Source organism: Mauremys reevesii, linkage group 7, assembly GCF_016161935.1.
Source record: "Mauremys reevesii isolate NIE-2019 linkage group 7, ASM1616193v1, whole genome shotgun sequence".
NCBI classification, from domain to species: Eukaryota; Metazoa; Chordata; order Testudines; family Geoemydidae; genus Mauremys; species Mauremys reevesii.
Window position 1 is genome coordinate 115811098 of NC_052629.1, and position 27977 is coordinate 115839074.

General features: G+C 49.4%; 1 protein-coding gene across 20 annotated transcripts in view; it reads left to right on the top strand.

The window, feature by feature from the left end:
• The window catches only part of PROK2 (prokineticin 2), a 227257-nt gene that overhangs the window by 18649 nt on the left and 180631 nt on the right, over positions 1-27977 (top strand). Inside the window, exon 4 of one of the 20 annotated variants that reach the window (XR_005583108.1) lies at positions 641-935. The exons of the other annotated variants lie outside the window; for them this stretch is intronic. The gene's annotated coding sequence lies outside the window, so the exon portion shown is untranslated. Of the gene's footprint in view, positions 1-640; positions 936-27977 lie in introns of those variants that run through there. 20 annotated transcript variants of the gene reach the window in all.

Sequence of the window (27977 nt, forward strand, 5' to 3'; positions counted from 1 at the left end):
TTGCTTCTGTTTGGTAGGGCCTGATCCAAAGCCATGTCAAGTCAGCAAAAGAACTCCCACATTGTCATCAATGGGCTCGGGAGTGGGGGCCTGAGTTAGCTTTACTTCTCTGTTTCAGTAAAGCGCACGAGTTTGGGGGTGATACCAGTTCTGTGGTAGTGTGAATGCATTAAACTGGTGTAAACTGGGAACAGTATGAGCAAGCCCTGTTACGTCCATTTTAAAAAAAAGTATTTGTCTCCAAATCTGTGATTCTGTAAAAGTCCATTACATGGGGTGTGTACGTGGAGCGTCTTGTTTTAAATTGGACTGTAAGCTCTCTGAAGCAGAAACCATGGGTTTTTTTGGGGTGGGGGGGCAGGGGTTATCATACAGCCCTCAACACAAGAGGTCCTGAGCTCGAGTGAGCCCTCGAGGCACCAGGGCAATACAAATACTGTAATTAACCGCAGCACTACCATTTTTCAGACCACTTGTACTCTCGCTAGGAGCCAGAGGTCGCGGTGTTACGTTAAGCATAAAGTGTTTTATTGGTCACTAGAGTAAACTAACGCACACAACTTGTGTAGCTTGTTGGCAGGCAGGCGAGTTACTGCTGCCCCAAGGCTGCAGTAATTTACACTCCCTTCTTTTCATGTAGTGTGTATTCCTGCAGCGCCACAAGACTTCGCCTCCTCTGGAAAAGGGTGTGGAGTCCTAGTTCAGAGCCTCTGAAGAACCCCCTTTGGCGGATCACTGTGATATGTGTTCTTCTATGGAGATCTGGCTCTATATATTACGCATGGGTTTTATGTGAAAGTCCATTCTGCTAGGTAGAAAGCCAGGGTGAATTCCTGGCTTTGTTTAAAGCCAATGGAAGTTCCACTTCAGTGGACCCAGGATTTCACCCCATGCTTGTACAGCAGTTGATCCAGCACTTGTACTCATCAATCTCTTGTAGAGCAGCTTTATTATTTAAAAAAAAAAATAATAATAAACTTCAAAATATTCCACAGCAGTTTCTTGTTAGCTGAAGCTGGTAACTTGCAAGAGCAGGGAATACTCTTCCGTGCTAGAGAAGCCACTCCTCCCCTTTGCCTACAGCAGGCCTTGATTAAAATTACCCCAGTTTCTGCTGCCCTTACTCAAGTTGACTAGCTGTGGGATTGTCTCACTTTAATCAGTCGGACTGTTGGTCAAGTGGGGTCCTACTTAACATAGACACTGACTTCCCCTTTACCCAGGGGTGCTCGACCCTCTGCCCCAGGCCTGGCCCCACTCCACCCCTTCCTCCAAGTCCCCTCCTCCCCCGAGCACGCCCCATCCCTGATCCTCCCCCTCCCTCCCAGCGCCTCCTGCATGCCGCTGAACAGCTGTTTGGTGGTGTGCAGGAGGCACTGGGAGGGAGGAGGAGGAGTTGATCAGCAGGGCTGCCTGCAGGCAGGAGGTTCTGGGGGAGGGGGGCGCTTGGCTGCCAGTGGGTGCTAAGCACCTGCTAACTTTTTTCCATAGGTACTCCAGCTCTGGAGCACTCACAAAATCGGCATCCATGCTACTCAATGCCGGTAAAGGTGGTGAAATCTGGCTCTTAGCACTTTTCTGCCGATTAACATTTGTTATGGCCTCTTGATGCCACTGGCAGAGGGCACAGAGGTACATAAAGGTTGCAGGGACCCCCTGGGCTTGCTAGCTACATACTAATCTGCCAAAGAATGTCAGGGCAGGGTCTAGTGTGAGAGTTAAGGCAGGGCTCCAAAGGTGATCCATACCCTTCGGGGGGTGGGGGCAGATGCTTCTCTCGCTCGGGCTGGTTATGTGCAAACTGAGTACTGCACGGGTCATGATGGGGAGCGCGTGAGCAGCGGCTGGTGCACTTGGTCCCACAGACCCCCAGAGCAGCAGTCCCAGGGGCTGCCCTGGATCCAGCCGCACTGGCCGCTGCCCAGGCAACCGGCTCTGGGGACCACGTGAGCAGGGGCCAGTGTGGCTAGCTCTGGGGACCGCCCAAGCAGCAGGGATCCCAGGGCGGGTGGAGCGGTGCCCTAGGGTACCCGGAGGCCATCCACACGCCTGTCCCTGGGAACAGCAGTTGGGGGGTGTGTGCAATCAACCCCCAGCACTGGAGCAGGGCCCTCCCATCCCAGAGCAGCAGGGCCCCAGAAGTAGAGATTTAGTCACAGGTATTTTTTATAACAATCCTAGACAGGTCACGGGCTGTGAATTTTTTGCCCGTGACCTGCCTATACCTTTTACCAAAAATCCCCGTGACTAAATCTTCTCCTTAATGGTGATTAGCCAAGATGGTCAGGAGTGCAACCCCAATCTCAGGGTGTCTCAAACCTCTGATTGCCAGAAGCTAGGATTGGCTGGCAGGGAACGAGTCACTTGAAAATGGCCCTGTTCTGCTCATTCCCTGTGAGGCATCAGGCCCGGGCCGCGGTTGGAAGACAGGATACTGACTTAGGGTATGTCTTCCGGCAGCACTTTAACGTGTCTGTGTAGTCACAGCACCAGCTGTTGAAAAAACAACAACAAAAAACCAGCATGGGGAGATCTGTCTACACTGCCACTTTACAGCGCTGAAACTTGCATCACTCAGGGGGCTGGGTTTTTTCCACACCCCTGAGCAAGAAAGTTGCAGTGCTGTAAAGTGCCAGTGTAGACAAAGCCTTAGATGACCATTGGTCTGCTCCCACTGTGGCCGTTCTTATGATCACAGACAAGCATGGCTGGTGCACGCACCCCTCCTCCCCCCGTGCGGGGAGGCTGCCCCCTTCCACTGGAGACCCTGGCAGGCTTCACACTTGAAGCCGCCCCTGCTCTGTCCAGCCAGCGCCTGGCACGGCCCCGAAACCCAGCCACCCAGAGGAACTTGGAGCCTGCCATGGTGGGGCTGCAGTGAGGAGCATTAGCGGAGGCTTAGCCTCCATTACCCCCCGCTCATGCAGACAAGACTCCCTCATGCTAAGCTGATGGTGAGGTGCCTCTCAGCCCTGGGTGCCCCAGGGAGTGTCACAGCTGTGTGTAAATACACAAGAGAGTAACTTTTATACAGTGACTTAGCCTACGAATTTGTGATAGTCACGAGGAAACTGACAGGATCTCATGAGTGGCTGAGTCCACATCTTATAAGCCAGAGATGGGCAAACTACGACCTGTGGGCCACATCCGGCCCGGCTAGCCCCCGGCCCCTCTCCCGCTGCTCCCCCTCCCCCACAGCCATGCCGCCACGCGGGCAGCGCTCTGGGCGGAGGAGCTGTGTGCTCCTGCCAAGCAGAGCGGAAGCGTGTCTAGCTCCAGCTGGGCGGCGCAGCAGCCAAACATGCTGCTCTGAGCGGCATGGTAAGGGGGCCGGGGAGTCCTGGGGGGCGGTCAGGGGACAGGGAACAGGGGCGGTAGGATGGGGCGGTGGTTCTGCGTGGGGGGGGGTCAGGGGAGGGGGAACAGTGGCGATTGGATAGGCGTGAGGTCCCGGGGGGCCTGTCTGGGGGCGGGGGCGTGGATGGGGTCAGGGCAGTCAGGGGACAGGGAACTGGGGCGGTAGGATGGGGCTGAGGTTCTGCGTGGGGGCAGTCAGGGACGGGAACAGTGGCGATTGGATTGGCGTGTGGTCCCGGGTGGCGTGTGGGGGGCGTGGATGGGGTCAGGGCAGTCAGGGGACAGGGAGCAGGGGCGGTAGGATGGGGCAGAGGTTCTGCGTGGGGGCAGTCAGGGGACGGGGAACAGTGGCGATTGGATAGGCGTGAGGTCCTGGGGGGCCTGTCAGGGGGCGGGGGCGTGGATGGGGTCAAGGCAGTCAGAGGACAGGGAGCAGAGGGTTGGATAGGGGGTGGGGTCCCAGGGGGCAGTAAGAGGTGGGGGTTCTGGGAGGGGGTGGTTACGGGACAAGGAGCGGGGGGGTGAATGGGTCGGGGGTTCTGAGGGGGGCAGTCAGGGGGTGATAAGGGGAGAGGGCAGATACGGGGTGGGGCCCAGGCTGTTTGTAGAGGCCCAGCCTTCCCTACCCGGCCCTCCATACAGTTTTGCAACCCCAATGTGGCCCTCGGGCCACAAAGTTTGCCCACCCCTGTTATAAGCAGAACACAGCCAGTGTCTAGCACCACCCTTTTAAAAACACCTACACCTCTTAAGTATGTTATGTTAAAAAGCATCTGATCATTGCAGGATGGAGAGGAGGGTCGGGTCAATAGAGAAGGGACATAGCGGATAAGCCTGTTCTATGACAGAGAGACTGCCAGGATCCCGTGTCTGTCGGAATGCATTATTTACAGGGTGATCACGCATGCTTAGATGTAAGACTCTTTCCCAGTGCCGAAGAGTTGGCATTTACCAAATAGCCTAAAGGAAAGATCTTAAAGGCTGTCAACTATGCTGCTGCTTCTAAAGCCATTGAAGTGGGAAGAAGCGATGCAGAATCTATATTAGATGTAGAGTCTAAACGTGCCAAGAGGTAGCACCTGCACACTAGAAAAGGCTGACTTCCCCCCGCCCAACCCCCCGCAAAAGCTGTGTATGGATGGAGACACACTGCACGGAAAATAAATCCCCAAAGTGGGCAAGGGGATGCACTCCATACAAGCGGCTTTCCCTGTCTCCCACCAAAATCCCTGCTGTTGCGGGATTTTGGTACGTAATGTGGGTTTTTTCCACCTCTGTTCTGACTCCCTGCTGACAAGCTGGGCAAGGTCCCCTGTTCCCTGCTGCTCTTTTATTAAATAATTGGTTTTTTCCCCCACCTTAAAAGCTTTATTGCAAAGCCATAAACCACTTCCCACCCAGCCGCCTCTTACCCTGCAACTAAGACTTCTCAAGTCATTAACAGATTTTTAAACACACAAATTTAAGAGGTGCCAAACATTATTATTAATAATGTCAACTCCAAGCCTTCAAAACCACAAGTTGGGCCCGCAGAAACCATGAGATTGTCATAACCTCCTTGTGTGGTGGGCGGGAGGGGGAGGGGTGAAAGTAACTTAAAGGACTTACCAGTACTCCGGAGTCCTTAGGAGGGGGCGGGGCCTCTACTGGAAGAGGCGGGGCCTTTAAATCCCCAGGCACTTTAAATCAGGATTTAAAGGAGCTGGGGCTGTGGTAGCAGCAGCTGGGAGCCCCGGGCCCTTTAAATCACCCCCACAGAGGTGGCTGGGAGCCCTGGGGGTGATTTAAAGGGCCCAGGGCTCCAGCTGCTGCTACCGCAGCGGAGTCCCGGGCCCTTTAAATCACTATCGGCGGGGGCCCTGGCCTCTGGCAGAGCTTTAAAGGGCCCGGGCAGTAGCAGCAGCCGGGAGCCCCTGGCCCTTTAAATCACCACCAGAGCCCCACGGCCGCTACCCCAGGGCTCCAGCAGCGGGGTTCAGGTGATGATTTAAAGGGGACCGGAGGGTAGCGGCAGCGGGAGTCTTGAGCCCTTTAAATCGCCACCTGAGCCGTGCTGCTGGAGCCCCAGGGTAGCAACAGCCGCCGGGGGCTCGAGCGGTGATTTAAAGGGCCCAGGGCTCCAGCTGCCACTACCTCCAGCTGCCACTACAGGCCCTTTAAGTCATCCCCAGAGCCCTGCTGCTGGAGCCCTGGGGTAGCAGCAGTGGTGCTCCGGCGGCAAGTTAAGGGGCCCGGGATGGTAGTGGCGGCCGAGCCCCTAGCCCTTTAAATCGCCGCCTGAGCCCCGATGCTGCTACCCCAGGGCTCTGGCAGGCTCCAGGGACCATTTAAAGGGCCTGGGGCGGTAGCGGCTACCGGAGCCCCAGACCCTTTAAATCGTCCCCAAATCCCTCCTGCCGGAGCCCTGGGAAGGTGGCGGTGGATCTCCAGTGGCTATTTTAAGGGCCGGGGTGCTAGCGGCTGCCACAGCCCCGGACCCTTTAAATAGCCACCGGAGCCCCACCACCGCTACCCCAGGGCTCCGGGGATGATTTAAAGGGCCTGGGGCGGTAGCTGCGGCAGGCGCCCCTGGCCCTTTAAATTGCCGCCCAAGCCCCGCCGCCGCTTCCCCAGGGCTCCGACAGCAGGGCTCTAGTGGCAATTTAAAGGGCCCAGGGCTCCAGCCGCTGCTGGGAGCCCCAGGGCCTTCAAATTGCCCCCAGGGGAAGCCGATCCTCCCCAGTACGCCGTACCAGCGGATACCGGCTTACTTTCACCTCTGGGATGGGGGAAGGGCCTTTCTGTTGATCCGTTTTTCAATTTATTTCACATCATTATCATTGAATGTGTCTTTGTTTCTGTATCATGAGAAAGTGGAACTTCTATTCACCGTCTGCCTTCTTTATGTCATTTAGTTTGTGTGCTTTTCTCATGTCCCTTCTCTCCGGGAAGCAGTCCCAATCGTCTCAAGCTCTTCTCAGATGAGAGGGGGTTTTGTTTTTATTTTTCAGGATGGTGGGATCTGGGAAGTGTGGGGTGAAAGGGAGAAGACTGATTAAGAAAAGATTTATGTTAAAACAACAAATCAGCTGAAGGGTAAAGAGCTCCTATGCTGTTACTGTGGTGTGTGGAAACTGAATAGTATCCCTCTAACTAGTCTGACACCTGTTCGTGGTGCTCAGTGTGTTAGAAACCAACCAGGGTAGCAGTGTGTATATGGATCTAGGCCTTGCGTGTCGTGTATGTTTAGTTTACACAGTTATTTGAACTGCCTGTGCCTTTTCTTTTGATGCTACTATTGTTCAACGCTTACTGTATCTCCAGATGCCATATTGGTGTTTCACGTTCCCTCCTGTGACTTACTCCACTGCCCCAAAACTGCTGCGTGAATTTTTCTGATTGTGGATAAAATTTTCAAAAGTGCCTAAGTCCTATTGCAAGTCAATAGGACTTGGGCTTCTGAATCATTCAAGTGCTTTTCAGAATGTTACCATGTATATGTCATTTCCTTCCTCATTCAATATTTATACAGATTTCCCCCCACCGACCCCCTTCCCTCTTTCTTAGCTGCCTGAGCTGCTCCTGGCTAGTTTATTTCCTTTTCTCATGTGCCGCCTTCCCTTGGGTCCACTTGGGCTTCTTCCTAAATAACTTTCTTTGGGTTCCCCCCTCGGCCCCCCCCCCCGCAGTGGATTTCACATCATTGCTTTGATCTCTCGCCGATTTCCTCATGTGCACTCGGCCACCCACCGGTCCCTTTCAGCGTAACTGAAGAGAAATGTTTTTATGTTCCAGCCAGTCCCCTCGCCTCTCGCGCTGCTGCATGCAAGGGCCAGTGCGAGTTTGTCTGGCGTTTGGTGCCAGTCTCGGCTGAGCCAGTTAAAACGCTAGAGCCATTTGCATTCTGGCAGATGCAGGGGTGGGTAACGTCCACGTTGCTAGAGAGAAAAATGCTGCTGCGTATCAGGGGGTGCAAATCTTAGTTACAAGGGGGGCTAGGGGAGTGGCTTCCCCAGCCCCAGAAAATAAGGAAGGGCTTGTGCAAGCAAAGGTTGGATTGTCAGTAGAACTGGCTGAACGTTTTTGGTTCATTTCTTTGTGGGGAGGGAGGGTTTTTGTCTAAAAGCCAAAACCCAGACTGGAAAAAAAAAATCTAAATTGAACAATGTTGGGGGTTTTTTGATTGAAAACTCCAACTTCCCCTCCCCCCAAATTCATACTCAGGCACAAGGTACATCCTTTCCCTACCAGCTCTAAGTGTCATCCCTCCCGCCCCCACACACACACCCTGGCTGCACTGCTCGGGACTCCCCCACACCCAAAACTCCTACCCTTACTGGAGCTGTGTTCAGCCCCGGAAGGGATGGAGTGTGGCGCCTGGGATGTGTTTGTGCAGAGAGATTTAGGGGGGTGGCAACATCCTGATTAGAAAGGTGGGACTGTGTGACGTGGGGCTGTGTCACGTCCAGTCCAGGTGGTTCTTCCTTGGGAGATTCCCATCAGCATGTAGCAGCTCCCACTCCAGCTTGCGTGGCATGAGCAGTAAATATTGTACTAGCATTTCAGCCTGCAGGGTCCAGGCTACCTGCAGATGTGGATCTGGCAGCAGCCTCTGAACCAGACCTGATCAGAGGCTCCTGAATTCCCCGCTTTGTGGGAGAAACTTGCACACGCCTGCTGTTCTCCTATTCACCTGCTCAGCCAAAGGAGCGCATCCCTCGCACCCCATTGCAGTGTGCTGAAACCTTCCCATGGTGGGCACCGATTGGGGGGAGCCTATGCCTGGCCATCTTGCTGACACCTAGCAATGTAAATTACTGTAGACCCAGCTTCCATCTCACTAAAACCCCTGAACATTAATAGTTAATGCCCTGCATTTTAGTCAGTTTTTTAATTGCTTCTGTGTCCTGGTTGTATATATTTGGAGGTAGGTGGGTGAAAATAGCAGCAGCTTAGGAAGGCGAGGGTGGGGGGACGAGTGCATTTTAAGTGTTTTTAGGAAGGCTGAGGGGATGGGCACCAGTTTGTAAACAGTTTGGCCTGATTCAGATCCCATAAAAGCCACCCGAAAGACTCCCATTGACTTCAAGGGGCTTTAGATTTGCCCCCATGAGATCCATTTTTTTTTTTGGCCTTTTCTCCTCCCTTTAATTTTTTGTGCTCTCTTCTCGGGAGCAGAAGTACCAGAATCCCACAAGACCCAGGAAGTACCGGCAATCTCACCTCAAGGACCTTATTTGGTTGCCGCCTTGCCCTTCCCAGACATTCAAGGACTCGTGGTGGGTGTGGTAGGGATTCTGCCCTGACCCACATGTAGAGTCAAAGCCGTGGAGAAGTAGAGAGAGGAGCAGGAACCCCCTCCTCGCTGATCCTCCGATTGACACGCCTTCCTGATAACTCCCCACCCCACTCCTGCGATGGGTATCCTAAGCCTGATGCTACTTCTCCAGACCTGGGAAGAGCTTTGGAGGTGGTGCACTTCTAGCACAAGTCAGGTTAGCTCTTGCTTTGACCAGTTATTAGTTTGATGTGTTAGTTTGGAATTGGAAAAGGGTGCAGAAAAGGGCAACAAAAATGATTTGGGGTATGGAACAGCTGCCATCTGAGGAGAGATTAATAAGACTGGGACTTTTCATCTTGGAAAAGATGACTAAGGGGGGATATGATAGAGGTCTATAAAATCATGACTGGTGTGAAGAAAGTAAATAAGGAAGTGTTATTTACTCCTTCTCAGAACACAAGAACTAGGGGTCACCAAATGAAATTAATAGGCAGTGGGTTTAAAACACACAAAAGGAAGCATTTTTTCACACAATGCCTTCAACCTGTGGATAGGGTGACCAGAGGTCCCGATTTTATAGAGACAGTCCTGATATTTGGGGCTTTGTCTTATATAGGCACCTATTACCCCCCACCTTCTGTCCTGATTTTTCACGTTTATCTGATTTATCTGGTCACCCTACCTGTGGAACTCCTTGCCAGAGGATATTGTGAAGGATCAGACTATAACAGGGTTCAAAAAAGAACTAGATAAGTTCATGGAGGATAGCTATTAGCTAGGATGGACAGGGAAAGTGTCCCTTGCCTCTGTTTGCCAGAAGCTGGGAATGGGCAACAGGAGATGGATCACTTGCTGATTCCCTCTGGGGCACCTGGCATTGGCCACTGTCGGAAGACAGGATACTGGGCTAGATGGACCTTTGGTCTGACCCAGTATGGCCGTTCTTAGGTTCTTATCAACCTAAACCATCTCCCACCACCTTCAAACTATGAGGCCAGAGCCCAGCTCCTGTCTCTCTAAAAGGCCAAACGCTCCCCCTGATTTTAGGGTGTTCAAAATCAATATTCTGCCACTAACTTGAATCCTACTTTGCCTATTCCCTGCTGTTAGCTCCACTGGAGAAATGCAGTTGTCCAGCATAAAGCTTTTCCTACTAGATAACTTATTTCAGTGGTGTTCCAAAGGCAGCAGCTGCTGGAATGCACGAGAGCTCCAGAGTATTTTAATAAATATGAAAGTTTAAAACAAATGCAGACATGCTGGCTCCTGCCACTGCTCCTTCCCTTCTAGTTCAGGATGGCTCTTTTAATAGCAGCAGAAGAAATAGCAAAGCAGGATGGAACAATTGGGGAGGATGGGGGGGAAATCACCGTCCTGCTCCTAAACGTCTAACAAACGTCTTTCAATAGCGCTCGCTATGGCACTCTGTCCCGCTCCAAACAGGCCCCGCTTTCTCACAGGAAGAGTCCCCAGCACTAGAATGCCGAGATTGTGTATGGAGTGTGTTTGTTTCTCTGATCACCAGGGACCATAATGGCTGAGTCAATCACTTGTCAGAAAGGGCTCATTATCGCTGGTATAGACAAGAAAATGGGTAGTCGATAGCACACTGTGCTCAGCAGGGTGCGTGGGAGGGGGAAACTCTCACTCTTTTATTGCCCGGATAGTGCTTTGTGCTCTCTGTTAATATTGACGGCGTGCGCGTAAGCGGCATGTAAAGGCTATGGCTGCCGTCGGGGGTAGAACCATGCTGGTTACTGTGAGGCGGTCATCAGTCCGTTCCAGGATTGCTTCGGCCACTTGGGGGCTTGTGTGAAATCCTGTGTGTTGACGGTAGGTAGCATGGCTGTGACAGTCATTCTGGGCGCCAGAAAATCAGAGAGAATCTCTGCGTCCCACAGTCTTGTTAAAGAATCCACTCTCGTATTAACGCTGACGGAGCTCTGTTTCTCTTCTGCCCTGAGAGAATGATGACGTTACTATTGGGTTTAAACCTGCTGCCCACCTACAAGCCACCTCTGTATGGGGTAGTGCCTGGTCCATGACCGTAACCTTGTTATGGAGCCGTCATGGTCTGGGGGCCTGATTCTCCATTGTCCTGTACCCAGGCACCAGATGAGAAGGGCAGCCTTTGACATTCACTCTGTACTGGTGTAACTGGCTGCACGAGGTGCAAGGCAATGGACAATCACGTCCCTGGTCTTTATAGGGTTTGCTTCAGGGGATCTCCATTTGCCTTCTTGCCTCCCATCAGACTCTGGTTCAACTTTTTCCCCCACTTCCTCACTGGCGACGACAGGAGGGTTTGTCTTCATGCTCCTGTAATGCTGTTGCACAACAAAGTTATGCAACTGCTGGGTCTTCTCTATCCAGCTGAGACTGGAACCGCATTCTATCTCAGTCAGGGGACTGCTGTGCAACATCATGGGTCTTGCATCCGGTCCATCTCGGTTGGGTGGCTAGGTTCTATCGTGCATTCCCTGATCAGTATGGACCGGTTGCCTTTCGGAGAACCATACTGTCTATTCCCTGTAGGGAGTGGGGCTAGAGTACACTTCTCTAATGTCTGTCAATGTTATTGTCATCGGTGTCAACTTCCCCTGTACCCAGGGGGTGCTCGAAACCCCCTTCACACCAGGCCCTGCCCCGACTCCACCCCTTCCCCCAAGCCCTCGCCCCACCTCTTCCCACCCCTGCTCCGCCCTGCCTCTTCCCTGCCTCTTTCCACCCCCTCCCCCCAGCACGCCCCATCCCTGCTCCTCCCTCTCCCTCCCAGAGCCGCCCTGCACGCCGTGAAGCAGCAGTTTGTGGAGGGCGGGAGGTGCTGGGAGGGAGGGGAAGGAGTGATCAGTGGGGTCGCGAGCAGGGGAGAGTCTCTGGGGGCTGGGGGGGGAGAGGGGGAGCTTGGCTGCCGGTGGGTGCTGAGCACCCGTTTTCTCCAGCTTTGGAGCACCCACGGAGTTGGCGCCTATGGTTATCGTTAGTAAGGAAACAAATTCCAATGCACCCCGGGCAGGGATCATGGTTGAACCCTTCCACGGCTGTGTCTAAACCCGGCTGTCCCACGCACAGTTCTGCCACGTCCACCCTTCTCTAAGTCACCTCTGCGCGGAGGCGGGGCTAGCCCACTGGGGCCATAAGCAGGAATATTTTGCTTCCCCCCCTCCCCTCCCCACAGCACATACTAACAATTAATAAAGGGCCCCCTTAGTCTGCTCATGCCTCCTGCCGGCTCTGCCTCTGCAACATGGCAGATCTCTTCCAGCAATCAGATGTGAGAGCAGATGCATTCCACTGGCTCCTGTCCTACTGCTCTTTGTTTGCAATGGCAAAAGGTGCAGTCTGGGTCCATTCTTAGCGTGGATATTTACAGCAGTAGGCTGATTATCCATGGTTTTGCCCATCACCTCCTAGGCCGCTCTGAAGAGCAGGGCCAGCTCCAGACACCAGCAAAGGAAGCAGGTGCTTGGGGTGGCCAATGGAAAAGGGCGGCACGTCTGGGTCTTCTGCGGCAATTCGGCGGAGGGTCCCTCAGTCCCTCTCTTCCCCTTTGAGCTGCCGCCGAAGTGCTGCCGAAAAGGAAGGTCGGGAGCGAAGGACCCGCCGCCGAAGAATGGAGCCGTGCGATTGAGCTACCGCCAAAGTGCCACCGAAAAGGAAATTCGGGAGCGAAGGACCTGCAGCCAAAGAATGGAGCCATGTGACTGAGCTGCCGCCGAAGTGCCGCTGATCGGCTTTTATCTTTTTTTCGCTTCGCCACTTGGGGCAGCAAAAAAGCTGGAGCCGGCCCTGCTAGAGATGTTCCAAGAACTCTTTGCAGAGGGGTTTTTATGGTGCTTTTGCTTCGAAACCAAACTTACCGGAATGGAGACTCTCTAGCAATAACAGTCTTTGCGATGGAAGCCTAATCAAATGCCACATGACCAAAACCCTACACAGCTGCAGCAGTGAGATTTGTTTTTTCCCTTTTCAAAGTTAATCCCGCTAAGAGCCTGTGTAACGTAACCTTGTTTTCCCATATCCATAGGCCTGGAAATTCAGCCGTTTGGACATTCCTGGCTGCGAATCCTGCCCTCGGCGAATGTATTTGATGCTGATACAAGGTCTCTTGGCTGCCTGTGCTCATGCCCGTCTGTTAAGATGGCACCGTGCCCAGGCACAAGATGCTGTGCTATTTTTGCTGACGCCTAGGTGCCAAGCAGACCAGATGTTTTCAGCAGCAAAGTGAAATGGGGAGGCAGGGTCCCTGTTTAAATACTGACTCCTTGGGCAATGCCAGCGGATAGAGATGGGTGGCGGCTTCTCTCCTCCATTTCATCCCAACCTTGCCACGACCCACCCTCCTTCACCAAAATGCTGGACGTTAATGGTATTTGCCAGGGCGGCCGAGGCTGTTGTCACTTGCTGTCTCATTCCCATACTGAGCTGTCATAACATGCTGGCTAAGTGTGCTTAATCCCCACTGAGAATAAGAGGCTACCACTGTCACTCGCTAACAGTTACTCATTTAGTTCAAGTGGCAGAGGGCTGTGCTTTGGAGGTGCAGGATCTGGGACTCTGTCCCTGCTGCTGACCCGTCTGGGGGGGCTGTCTGTGGTTTTACCGGTTTTTTTGTGGCGCTAACAGCAGGAGGGTGTAATATGCTGGTAATGGCTGGCGTTTGCCTTTAGGCAGGCTTCTGAGCAAGAGTCGGTGCGCGAGCCGCACCGCTCAAAGGGTAGCCCAAGAGTTGGCAAGTAGTGATTCACGGTTAGCCTATGCAAGAAGGCCATTGCAGCACGCACCTCTGTGGGCGGGCCAGCGCAGTGGCAGGGTAGAGTCCTCCTCCGTTCGCTGGGCACCTGCTGGGATGGTGAGGAAGTAAAAGGAAGCAGGTGCTGCACGTGCCACCTACCCTGTGCACTGGGACCCAAGGACCAGGGGCTATGCTCAGAGGTGAAGGGAGGGGCAGGCTCTCCCTGGGGCGGGCCTACACTCCAAGTCCAATCCAGCCTTAAATATGTTGTGCCACCCTTTAGTGGCTGGTCCAGTGTGTTTTGGAGCCAGATTTTTTTAAAGGGCTCAGAGTTCCTGATTGGAGCTAGTTTTTTGGGTTTTTTTTCAAAACTGCTGAGCACTTAAATGCTGACCTCCTCTGAAATTCTGGCCCTTGGTGCCATAAGTCCTGGGTTCTGTCCTGTGGGAGGCGGGAGGGTTTTGTTTTTGTTTTTAAAGTGACCATACGTTCTTGTTTGTGCATCGTGCCCCTCCCTTCACTGGGTGATCGGTCCTGGCAGTGACTTTCTGAGGAGAAATCTCATCCCACCTAGTTTTTTCTTAAAACAAAACCATTTGCCTAAGTGTGTACATGTAAGAACACTGGGGAGTGAGCTGTGCAAGGCGGATCTGAGCAATCCTGCAATAGCTGGTCATCTATGAATAGGCTCGGGCAGAATTTGATTTTTTTTTAAATATATATATTAAATTTATAATTACATAATTTGTATATTTTTAAAATATATATATAGAAGGATAACATGGGTTGTTTTTAAGTATTTTTTATTGATTAAACTTTTCAGAGTTTCAGGAAATGGGGGACAGGGGGGAGGTCCCACAATAATGACAGTCGACAATGAGATTCAAAAAGTTAAAACTTTATAACTTAAAATACAACTTGTCGAAATAGACAAAGTAAATAGCCTTACATCTCTAAGTTCTGAAGCAGCATTTTTCTTACTTTGCCTATCTGGTATATTCTGATGATTATCAATGGAAATTTTTTTTTTCATTGGTTTGGGTGTGTATGGTGAAACTGACGTTGATTTGAGATTTACAGATTAAAGGTCTTTAATTCTTCCAAGCCTATCTGAGACACCTTCTAGCGCAAGAAAGGAACCTTGGAGTTTTCACGTCAGCCAGTAGAGAATAAATAATAGCAAAGCCACCCGAGTCTCTGAACCCTGGGCAGCCAGTGCTTAATTTGTGCCAGGTCTGAGCCCTGGCACTTCCAGGGTTGGCAGTTCATAGTCTCGGCACCTCTGGGCTTGCTGGATCCATTATGAATGTAAAAAAATTGATTAAGGCCCAGCATCTAATTGCTTGAGCCCCAGCACCTCTTTCATTACAAATTAAGCCCTGTGTGCAGCCCTCTGCTGAGTGAGATGGAAATGACCCCACTGTGGATGTGTGTTCCACCCGGTACAATACACTCTCTTTCTCTCTCTCTCTCCTTGCTGACAGCAGCGAAGGCTGAGTGCTTCCTCTCCTCCAATCCCTCTGGACCCTGCTGAGCTACAGCCGTGGCGCGTGCTCAGGAAGAACCTGTCAACAGCAGGGAGGGCTTAGGGACGAGCAGAAAACACTAAGCAGTGAAAGTAAACAGTTTGTAAACTGAACACGGCCCTACCAGGCCTTCCCGGCTTGTCAGGGACTGGAGAGGGCTGCACCTCTTCTCATGAGGCTGATTCAGTGCAGCGAAAGGGCAAGTGGAGTGTGGCAGGGTTAGGGCGCTCCAGCCCTTTCCTTCGTTGAGCCTGGGAGTTATGGTTCAAGGCAGGTGACTGACTAGCGCAGGCAGTTCATAGCCCCGGCACCTCTGGGCTTGCCGCCTCAGTTGTGAAAGTAAAGAAATCGCTTGAGCCCCAGCACCTCTTTCATTGCAAATTAAGCAAGGCAGAGAGAGAATTCTGCACTCTGAACACTAATAATATTTTGCATCGTTAAGTGACTTGTCACCACAGGTGCCGGCTTCCTCCAGGCCCCAGGGGTGCTCAACCGCCTGCATTTCCCCAGGCCCCATCCCCCACCCAACCCCTTCCCCCAAACTCTCACTCCTGCCCTGCCTCTTCTCTCCTCCTTGCCCCCCCCACCCCCAGAGCCTCCTGCATGCCGAGGAACAGCTGATGAGGGAGTTGATCGGCAGATGGGAGGGCTGGTGGGGGAGGGGGGAACTGGCTACTGGTGGGTGCTAAGCACCCACTAATTCCTGGAGCACCCACAGAGTCGACGCCTAGGCTTGTCACACAATAATTGGGACAAGGACCCGGGAATCCTGGCTCCTGTACTTTAGTAACTTCCTTTGGACAGCATTTCTGACAGGAAGCTGCTGCTTAAGCTTGTGGCAGCATCCACAGCCCAAAGGAGACCCTTGGAAGAGAACTGTTTCCCCTTGATAACTGAGTAACTTGATAATTTTAAAAGTAAGCAAAAAATCACCATAACTTTTGGGACTGTTCTGAATAACAACCGCCAGTGCTGGTATTTCTTCCACCTCTGGGCAGAACAATGACTCCTATACAATGTCTCTTTCGTATTCCATGTCGCAGTCAACCCTTTATGATTACATCATATTTAGGTATGTTTAAATAAAAACAGATTTAAGGGTCTATTGTTGTTGCCACGTGTAAAGTGGCCCCTGGGAAAGGCTACTCATCTTCCTGATTGTAGCTTAGTGTTTTGGGACTAAAACATCCTTTCACTACACTACATAAGTATGTATGTACATGCCTGCACACACATTAAAGACTTTTTTTTTATCAAAAAGTGAAAGACTTGCTAATGTAGAGGGTTTACACTGTAGATGAAATTTGCCTTTAACAGTTGCTCTAAAATAACCCCCAAATCACACACTGACAAAATAAATAATGTAAACTTGCCTTGTATAATTCCTCCCTCTCCTTGCTCCCCCACCAAGGAATTTGATTCTTCAGAACAATAATAAAAAGCAAAAGTTATAGCATGTCTTGCAATAGGTGACCCTGTATTTACCAGTGATTGACTTGAAAATCAAACTACAGTAAACTGCATCCGTGCAGCTAATTAACCGGCTCAGTGCTCATGCAGAGTCATAGTGAGCCACTTACAGTAGAATTTGAACTCTGGCAAACAGTGTCTCAGGCTCTTGGGAGTAAAAACCTGCATTTTTATCGCAGTTGGCTGGCTGCGTTTGTGGAAGTTGGAACAGTGATCTGATGATTTGCCAATCAACATGCATGATCTGACTTTTTTCCCCGATGTCCCACATGGGAACTCTCTGCTGCTTTGTTGCTTCAGGAAATATAATTGGATTTTTAAACCTTTTTTTTCTTCTTCTGTTTGGTAGACACGGGAAACCAATGTAGCTGGCTATTTGCTTCCAAAGGGAGAACATGCAGTCTTTGAGGGGAAAATTGCTTGTTTCTTGTCCTTTTGTTTTGTGGCATTATTTGGTAGACAAAAACTAGTTTGCTTAGCTCCAACGTTGAATCCACTCAGACACTGGGAGGTTGAATTTTTGACTCAAAATCTAATGTTTGAGTACTTGTCTCTACTAAGAAGGGGCTTCTGGGGAAAACTGAAGGTAGAAGGTGGGATGGGGAGCCTGGGGTCAGCAGGAATCCAGTGGTGAAAACAGGAGTGGAAAGCACGAAGAATATAAAACAAACGCAGACAGATTGCGATTTTACAGACTGGAAGAGCTTCATTTTGACTGGATAGATTCTGCCACTGTGCAGAAGTCTCTGAAAAAGGCTTAAATTCAGATAAGCAAGAGGCGAATGTAGGCATTTTAGGGGAGCTCTAGAGACTTCAGATCTACTTTTTCCTGATCAAAAGCAAGTCTCTTGCTTCCCTGAAGTGGACAAGGAAAAGGCTAGATGGAGGCTGATAGGAGAGAGCGAGTTCTTCTGGCAAAATGACTAATAAGCAAGTTCTGACACTTTAAGCCTCAAGGTATGTTTAATTAGTTTAAAGTTCCCAGTTCACTCCCACTTGTCCTGCTCCAGTCCTAATTAATTTCTACTAGACTCCTCTTTAAAGCTTTTGACCTAATCATGTACTCCTTTGCTTGAGCAAAACTCCCACTGACTCCAATGGGAGTTCTGTCTGCATCAAAAGCATGCGTTGAGGCCCTTCAGCACGCTAGGCAGGGGGAAGGAGAGTCATCCCTTTGTGTTCAGAGGAGTATTGTCTGCATGAAATACCCGTACATTGCCAGAGGGATTTGGGAAATTTCTGCAGAGGGAGACTGACAAGAAGGATATTTAGGAGGTCTGAAAAATGCCTTGGGGGACAGGGAAGTTAGCGATCTTTATTCTGTTTTCAGGATTTAAAGGATTTAAATTTAATATTCTCTGAGGCAGGGGGGGGCAAGAGCAAATGCAGCGGACTCTCAGGGCATGTCTACACTATGAAATTAGGTCAGTTTTATAGAAGTCGATCTTTAGTAAGCGATTTTATACAGCTGACCGTGCGTGTCCCCACTAAGCGCATTAGGTCGGTGGAGTGCGTCCTCGGTACCGTGGCTAGTCTCGACTCAGAGTGGTGCACTGTGGGTAGCTATCCCTCAGTCCCTGCTGCCCACTGGAATTCTGGGTTAAGCTCCCAATTTCTGGTGGGGCAAAAACATTGTCGCGGGTGATTTTGGGTACATGTCGTCCGTCTCCCCTCCCTCCCTCCTTGAAAGCAACGGCAAACAATTGTATGGCGCCTCTTTTCCTGGGTTATCCATGCAGACGCCATAGCATGGCAAGCATGGAGCCCGCTCAACTGCACACTGCTTTTGTGAGCATTGTAAACACCTCACGCATTATCCTGCAGTATGTGCAGAGCCTAGCCAGGAGCCGCCAGCAGGAGGAAGATTGTGAGGAGGACATGGACACAGATGTTCCTGAAAGCACGGGCTGTGGCAATTGGGACATCATGGTGGCATTGAGGCATGTTGATACAGTGGAATGCCGATTCTGGGCCCGGCAAACAGATGGGACCGCATAGTGTTGCGGGTATGGGATGATTCCCAGTGGCTGCAAAACTTTCGCATGCGTAAGGCCACTTTCCTGGAACTCTGTGAGTTGCTTTCCCCCACCCTGAAGTGCAGGAATACCAAGATGAGACCTGCCCTGACAGTTGAGAAGCAAGTAGCAATAGCCCTCTGGAAGCTTGCAATGCCTGACTGCTCCCAGTCAGTCGGGATTCAATTCAGAGTGGGCAAATCTACCATGGGGGCTGCTTTGATCCAAGTAGCCAGGGCAATCAATAACCTTCTGCTGACAAGGGTAGTGACTCTGGGAAATGTGCAGGTCATAGTGGATGGCTTTCCTGCAGTGGGGTTCCCTAACTGTGGTGGGGCGATAGAACGCATATCCCTATCTTGGCACCGGACCACCTTGCCAAACAGTACATAAACCGCAAGGGGTACTTCTCATGTAAAATCATGATGGATTCTCTGGGTTCAATATCAGGATGGGTTCCTTGGTTACACCAAATTCTTGTACCCTGAACACACCTCATCTCAGAAGCTAAGCAAGGTCAGGCCTGGTTAATATTTGGATGGGAAACCTTCTGGGAATATTGGGTGATGTTTGTTTGTTTTTTCTTTGTTTTTTTTTCAGTAGGAGTTGAGATCTCAGTAAGACTTAGCTTGTTCTAACATATGGCTTTTAAAGGCACAGATAAATTTAGATGTTGGGTAAGTGATGTAGCCACTCTACAGGTATCACTATTGTATCACGGCAACATCATCTAGAGACATTAAGGAATCCGTCCACCATCAAGATGATAAAGGGGACAGTCCATAACCAGGTGGCGTGCTGTTCATTCTTGAGCTCCATGGGGGCAGGACTGGGGGAGCTCAGGAAGCCCCAGTGCTAAAGAAGTAAGTTAAACTGCCCGTGACCATAACCTATCCTTTTCCAATGAAGAAAGATCTTCTGGTCCATATGGCTATTCTGAAGGACACGAGCAAGCTGATCCCGGAGAACTATGGGAAGCAGATCTGAGTTGTCTATCTGCCAAGAAATGTACCATCAATCCAAAATGCAGTCCTACACCACCGATTTCTGCTGTTCCTTAGTCAGGTCACGCCCGATGTACTGTCCAAGAGTACACTCCACTATTTCACTTTATCTGGCATTTTTGATGTGGCTTTGAGATGAAATTGTGAAGTCAGCTCTTTGATAGGTGGCTACAGGCTGTAATGCGTCCAGGGCCCTGCTTTCGTGCCTAATTGTCAGTTCAGCAGGTGCAATAATTAAGACATTGGTGGATGTCCATAAGCTAGTGGCTGGCAAGCCTGCAGAGAAGCGTGACTCTCGACTGGATTTTATTGTGTCTTCTCAATGTGTTAAAAAGGACAAAAAGTGGCCAAGCTCTTTCCCCAAATAAGTAAGGTGCAGTTCAAAAACAATTGGCTGATTATTCAGAAGAACCTGCAGCAGTTGATGAGCTAACTAGGGGGCAGGATGGAGACAAGATGGATGCTGTCTGTAATGAGTTTAGTTCAGGTACTTTTTGAAGTGGCAACTTAGCCAAGGTGTCAAGGTCAGATGACAGACATTAGTCCAGCTCCTCAAAGCTCCTTCTGGCTATTGCCAGACACATGTTGCCAATGTGCGCAAACTTAGTTGCCGAGATTGATGGCAGATCAGCTGTACATATATGAGAGCGTTGGAACAACTGCAGATCCCTAGGGAAGTCCATTGTTCATATGACATGGGCGACTTGAACTATCTCCACATCTGACCATTTTTAACAGAACCGTGATCATCTCATAATAAACTCTGCAAGTTTGTTGTCTGGGACCCATGGAATATAATTTTAAGACTAGTGCATGGTGCCAAACTGTCATGCCAACCAAAGGTCAACAAAAATGATGCTGACCTTCTGTCCTGCCTCAAAGGCATGTGTAGTAAAATATGTCGATCTAATCACTTGCTCCTCAGCACTATGGCCTGGTCAGATCCCTGCCTGGTAACAAGGTAACTGTGGGTCGATTTAAAGGCAACAGTCATCTAAGTACCAGTCTCTAGAGCGACTTAAAAGTGATGCTGATCAGAGCAATTGGGTGATAGTTTTTCGTGTCATCTGCCTTCCTTCCAAGCTTGAGAAGTGCCACAATGTGTGACCTGCCCCAGATCTCTGGAACTGTGCAGTATTCCAGACAAGTATTTTAGCATGTTTAGCAGAAAGGTGCAACAGGATATGCCTATGTGATGCACAAACTCCCCATAGATGTCAAGCTCAGGAGCCTTGTAAGGTTTGAAGAAAGAACTCCCTGATCCCAGGTCCTCCCTAGTGAATGGCCAGGATGAGCTGGAGTCAGAGGAAGGGGCTGACTAAATCTTCCTGGGAGCAGAGAATATCTTCCAACAATGATCACTATTTGTAACTGCTGGCTGGCTGTCAGCCACAAAGTGGGCTCCCACTGCATTTGCAGAGATATGCAGGGTTTTCAGGCAGAGCAGACTCCTAAAGGCCATGAAGACCAAAGCCCTACCGCTAGAGCGCATGAACTCCAGGCTTTTCATGCCATCTTTCCTGCCTCTTACCACTAAGCCATTCCATTAGCATATTAGCAGCTTGTGTTGTCCCCTCAGGTGAAGCAGACTGTAAGACTTCTTGAAAGAGGTTGTCATGGTCGTCATCCCAGCAGGGGATACGGATCCTATGAAAACCACGCGGAACTGACTTTCCACAGGACATAACAGTAGCCACATAGTGCCAGTTCTCTCTCTGCCCGCAGCTCCTCATGCTGCTTCAGTAATGTAAAGGAATGGACGGGCCCCTTGGAGTAACTCCTATGTTAAGGGGCCTTTCTGGTGCCTATGCATGCATCACCCCACTCCCCTTGGCTGGAGTGTGTCACGCTCTCTGCCTATCCTGGGCTGGTGGAGCAGCCCCAGGGGGGTTGCATTGCAGGAATCCACTGTATCTTAGAGCTTTGGGCGTTGTTCACGGCCTGGCATCCCCTGAGAGGAAGAGCTCAGAACTGGAGCCAAAGCTCCCAAGTTTTTGGCAGCTCTGGGTGCCACTCACTGACTTCTTCCCATCCGCCCTGCTCCAAGCAGTAGAAGCAGGTGTCAGGGTGATAGCAGGTCCTCTCCCCCATATACACCCCCACATTTGAGCATTGGGAGCACAGACGTGAAAGAGGGAGAGGCAGGAATCCATCTCCCCTCTGGCTGACCCCCAAGCAGTGAGATCAGCTGTGTCGGGGAGGTAGGAATGGACTCCTGTCTCCACTCCTGGCTTTCCCAGAGCAGTGGGAGTGGGGTGGCTGGGAATGGAGGGCAGGATCAGTGCCTGACCAGGGGTGGGTGGGGACTAGCGCGAAGGGAAGTAGTGGAGATTGTACAGGGAGCTGTGGGTGGCACTTGGCAGCCCTATCAGCACAAATAAAAACTTCAGCCAAGCGAGTTCCTTATCTGATGGGGGAGCATAATGTGTCACGTGAGAGGAATGACTATAGAGTGCCCTGCAGATTCGCTCTGCCGGAGCGTGCAGGACGACAGAGGAGGAGTCTGTGTGGGCAGCCGGCCAGGCAGCATGGCAGAGGAAATGTTTTCCGTAACCAGACACTCGCTATACTCCCACCCCAGCCTCTGTATGTGTGTGTGTGTGTGTGTCTGAACATTTTCAGTTGAAGCTGTTTGAAGATTTCACTTTGGATTTTCAGTGGAACCAACTGTTTCTTGACAGTGTCTAGATTCCTCCCAAGGAAAACGTTGATATTTCATTTAAAAAACAACAACTTTTGAACTGAAATAATTCAATTCAGAAATGCTGCTGCAGTCTCTCATAAGAGTGGCACCTTATGGTCCCATTCTCTGTAGTCCAGGCTCTCCTTGGATTATATTGCCCACAATGCACCATGATCACAGGACTCTCACCAAGGACTGAAGCATTGTTTCCCTTCACCAAGGGGGAGACCATTATGCAGCAGGTTTAAAATAAGCAGAAGGAAGTATTTCTTCACACACTGCACAGTCAGACTGTGGAACTCCTTGCCAGAGGATGTTGTGAAGGCCAAGCTTATAACAGGGTTCAAAGAAGAACTAGATAAGTTCATGGAGGGTAGGTCCATCAATGGCTGTTAGCCAGGATGGGCAGGGATGGTGTCCCTAGCTCCTGATTGCCAGAAGCTGGGAATGGGCGACGGGATGGATCACTTGATGATTCCCTGTTCTATTAATTCCCTCTGAGTATCTGGCATTGGCCACTGTCGGAAGACAGGATACTGGATCAGATGAACCTTTGGTCTGACCCAGTATGGCCATTCTGCTGTTCCTATGCATCATGGGAGATGTAATCCAACCAGGGAGTCCACCCTATAAAGGAAAAAAGGGCATGGGGCGGGGGAGCATTTCCAGACAAAAATATGTTTTTCAGCAAAAAGAATAGGGTATTGTTGTGATGAACCTGCTGGCTCCTGACTAGGGATTTTCCTTCCATCCTACAATAGCTGGAGGGAAAGGATGAAGCCAGTAGAGGACACTGTTACCCAGTGGAACATCCAGCCCAGCTGATAGCTCTGTAATGCCTAGAGACTAGAAGAGAAAGTAGTATCTTGAGATTGGGGGTAGGGAGCTTCAGGGGGGAGAGAGCTGATTTGTGGGTGTGAGGGTATCACAAAATACCCCCCCTCCCCCAATGAAGAAAAAATCAGTTAAACTTTTTTTTAATTTGATGATGATGAAAAATGGAAAGGTTGCGCCTAAACTCTTCCGGCCGCTTGCTTTCCTCCCCTTGCAAACAGCTGGTTTTGAATTAGAACTTATTTATCAGATTTCCCAACATGCACCTTCATGCTTTCTCCCATGCTGCCCCCATGCATGGAAGAAACTCCCCGTAGAGCTCTGTAAAACCATCTTGCTGTCCTCCCACGCATTGCTCCTTAAACCTCCTCTGCCAATGGTACCCGCAAAGCAGTTGCCAATGGCTAGGCAGCCAGTATGCACTCTGCTGTGACTGCTGCTTATCCTGCCATTCACATTTGTCTCACAGTTACCTTGTGCGCTCAGTCTGCTTTTTGTAGCCACCACTGTGTCTTGTCTTATACCTGATAGGTAAGCCCTTTGGGGAAGGGATCTTCTTTTTGTTAGGTGCTATACAACCCCATAGCACGATGGGGCCCTGCTCCGAGCCCCTATCATAATTAGAGATGGTGTAATACCACCAGACCCTGGTCGTTGGCGGGCAGGATTGAACCTGGGATCTCTGGAGTTAAATGCATGAGCCTCTACTATATGAGCTAAAAGTCACATGCCTCTTAGCTAAGGCTGTAGCGGATTCATCAATCTCTAAGGGCTTGGCTACACTTGAAAGTTGCAGCGCTGGTGGAGGCTTTCCAGCGCTGCAATTAGTAACTGTCCACACCTGCAAGGCACATCCAGCGCTGCAACTCCCTGGCTGCAGCGCTGGCTGTACACCTGGTCTGCTTGGGATATAACGAGTGCAGCACTGGTGATGCAGCGCTGCTCGTCAAGTGTGGCCACACATCAGTGCTGTTATTGGCCTCCAGGGTATTAGGAGATATCCCAGAATGCTTTTAACTAAATTACTTTCTTTGTTTTGTTATGCAGCCTCTCTTTGTTTTGTTGTGAACTCAGAACTCCGCCGCGCTCCGGAGCACAGGGAGCTGCTTATCTAAAAAAACAAACACAGCTCCTGTTTGCTGTGATCAATCTGTACCTGACTGTGAACAATCAAATGAGAAACCCCCCTGCCTGTCTCATTCACAGGGGTTGAGTGTTTGCTTGACGAGGAACAGCGGGGGCAGTGGGGAGAACGGGAGTCCGTTGGATGCAGGCTGTTTGCAGTTAAGATTAAGGGGTCGGGAACATTTTCTGATTTTGCAAGTCAGGAAGCTAACATACAGTGTTGGCTCCAAAAATCCACTCTCTCTCTCTCCCCCGCTCCCTGTTACACTACACTACACCCCACCCCACCCCCCTCTTTTGAAAAGCACGTTGCTGCCACTTGAACGCTGGGAATAGCTGCCCATAATGCACTGCTCCCAACAGCGCTGCAAATGTGGCCACACTGCAGCACTGGTAGCTGTCAGTGTGGCCACACACCAGCGCTGGCCCTGCACAGCTGCACGACCAGCGCTGTAACTCCCAGCGCTGCAACTTTCAAGTGTAGCCAAGCCCTAAGTGGTCTCAGTGACACTAGAGGGGACGGAGCACCATACCCAGGAGGTGTGTGGGTTACAATGGCAAGAAAAAGTTCCATGAAACATTCTTCTGCAAGAATTTGCCAATTCTTTTTTAATTGAAGTGTTTTGCAGAGACAGTTTGATTTTGATGAAGTTCTGATGGAATCCTGCCTGCCAAGCAGGTTTTCTGCCAGATCACCTGTCTGGCTCCTTGGCAGCCTGCTTTGGAAGTCTCCCAGACTCCCAGCTCTTTAGTAGGCCTCCTGGCAGGCTGACAGGGAGCTGGGAGTCTGCGTGCCCCAGTTCCCAGGCTTGTGGCTACTTGGCAGGCTGGGCTGCCAGGTTCCCCGGCTCTGGCGCAGTACACCAAGCGCACTGCCCCAGACCGTGGGCTCCATTCCCTTTTGCAGAGAATTTTGAAACTTTGGGGTTTTGTTCCAACTTGGAATGAAATCCTCCACAAGTTACCTTTCTCCACCTAGCTCTAATTGTAATAATAATGGAACGGCCCCAACGATAGAATAAGAAGCTGTGTTTGGAGTATATTTTTAACATCACCTTTATTTAAACGTGAAGGTTAACATCTCTTGGCACATGGAGAGCTGTTCTTCTCTTGCTGATGAAGAAAATATTTCTCTGTACATCTGGTTCATATTTTTCTTTAGGTTGCTGCCAGAAACAATTCCAAAAACAGAAAGCAGAACAGAGTAGGATGAATGTATACATTTCTAAAGGATTCCTTCACCGTTCTCCTCTGCTCCAAACTCAATATTCCTACTTAGAAATCTTTTAGTTTCTTTTTTTTTAAATTAGCTTTCTTTTCTTAATGTGAAAACATATGGTCTAATTAACTCTGGAACATTGCTGCTGCAATCGTATAAACGATCTACATTTAGAAAATAATTACAGTGAATATGACAAGAAAAATATTCCGTTGTAGAAAATGTTTTTCCTAATTGTTCTAACCCTATTATCTTTCCAGTCAGATTTGTCTGGAAAGTCTTATTAATGACTGCATGCCATGATTCTTATGTTGGGGCTTTTAATTTTCAAGCTCAGAGAAATGTTGTCTTTCTTAGAAATCCAAATTTTCCCATTAGAAAAGGGGACATGGGGTGAGGAGTGTTTTGAGATAAGCATTACATTGTATCCAAACCTCACTGAGTGTGTGAGTGGGGTGAGGGTGGGCCTGGGCTCGGGCTCAGATGAACATTTCCTGTTTTGCTCCTTCTCAGTTTTGAATTGTTAGGCAAAATCCAGAGGTGGTTTTGGTTTTGGAAACCTCATTGGTTGGGGTTCAAAACAAAGGATGGTTCAGATCCAAACTCTGGTTTATCCAAACCCTCACTAGCTGGGATGTACAGGGTAGAGGAAGGGGCCTAATTGGTCCTAATTTTGGCCCATCTCTCGTTCAATACATATGAATGCTAGTTGGCCTTCTGTACCCATCTACAGGACACCATCCAGCTGACAAACACAATGTTGTCATAGCACCAAACTCCTGCTATTGTCTCTGTTGTGGAGGAAGCAAAGCATTTAAAAGCTACTGGTTTTAGATAATCAGGAACAGAGAATCTGCATTAAGAATGTAATGTGCAACCCAAAATGATTTATATTGCTAACGGGAATACTTGCTGGGTTGCAGTCAGATACTAGGTTGATTTTTTTTTTTTTTTGACAATGCATCCAACTCTTTCTTGCTCATTTTGCAAGCAATTATTTATAAACATTTGCAAATGTTTTATTGTGAGGTTTTTGTTGTTAATCTTTCATTTTTTTTCAGGGGAAAAATGTGGTTTGGGGGTGGAAAACACATACCCAATCTGTATATTTCCAACTACAGTACTTTCTCTGGTATCTGCCTGTAAAATAGAAATGCAGGCATGTGTTATGTATAAATTTGTAAATGGAAATTTTGAACTGAATATTTTAGCTAATCTGGGTTTAATGTCCTGATGTAATACAATCCAGCCTGATTAGACTAAATGATCCATAAAACATAAATTACTTGGAAGGAGAGAGGGAGGGGAAGAGGTTGTTTTGTTCTTTGCAGTTTGGGATTAGTCAGCTAGTTGCTGAGCATCCTTGCCTACTAACCAAACCATCAGGAAACTGAGAGTTAAGCACCTCATGAAAAAGTGAGATCAGTCCTGAACAATCAGTGAAGGACTGCATAGCTCTTGACCTGGTGTCAAGTTGTAGGGACAGAGCTAATTTGCTGACTCACCATAGTAGCCAGACCAGTTGGGTTTCATTAGATTCACTCAAACATAAAAGGGTGAGTTGCTCTGTGACGCACGGAAAGCTAGAAGGGCCAAAGACAAAATTAGTGATTTCGAAACGTAAGCTCAGGAATAGAACTATCTGTGAGTACTTTAGTCCATGTTCACACCTGTTCTTTGTCACTTAAACCTTGTCTGCACTAAAAGGAAAAATTGATTTAAGTTACACAGTTTGAGTTACGTGAATAGCATAACGCAAATCAACGTCGCTTAGGTCTACTTATCGTGGGGTCCACACTACGCAATGTTGATGGGAAACGCTCTCTTGCTGACTCCCCTCACTCTTCTTGATCAGATGGCGTACAGGAGTCAACGAGAGAGAGATTGGCAGTTGATTTTAGCGGCTCTGCACTAGTGAATGGGCTTTTTGTCACATGAATGTTTGAGGAATGATCTGTTTGTATCAGAGGTGCTGAGACTCTGGCTATTAAGGGAATGAAAATAATACTCAGGTGTGACTCTAAGTGAGCAGTTGCACAGTGAATAATGAACAGTCAAAACCACATGCTCCACAAGTGACCCATAGCATATAGTATTTACTGCACTGATAGAAGTGAAGAGTGGTACCTCTCTTTCAAGTGGGGCCCGTGTGGGGGGAAGGGCTGCATAACAAGGCCTACTGTATTTGCTGCAATGAATTGCTCATGCAATAAGTACCGCATTCTGCTATGTGGTCATGGCTAAGGGATAAATTAATGCTTTAAAAAAAAAAACCCTAATCTCTAAAGACTGTAAAGGAAGGGAAACAGATGAGCCAGCAAAGAAATGGGCTCCTCACTTCTTGAATAAACTATTATAGCCGTAAACAAGTTAAAACTAATTTCCCAAGCCTGCAACTGAATGGTTAATAACCCAACCCCTAATTAACCCTTTAATTGGCTAGTTCACCTATATTTGACAGCTGTTCCATGTTGCTACTCCTTATTGTCACACTGGAATAAAAACAGATTTTGACAGTCATAAATCTCCTACCAAGGTTGTATTTAAAAGGTGTCTGACATGACAAGTACATATGGTGAAGTAAGAGGGCCATTTTAAAAAGATGTTCCAGATGTGCAGGTATTTGGGATCCGACCTTTATTTATATATGTATCAATCAGTAAAGTGTCATTAAACTAAGTCACCTTTCTGATATTGGAACAACATCATTTAAAAAATGAACTTGTCTTTTACCACATTTTGTTAGATG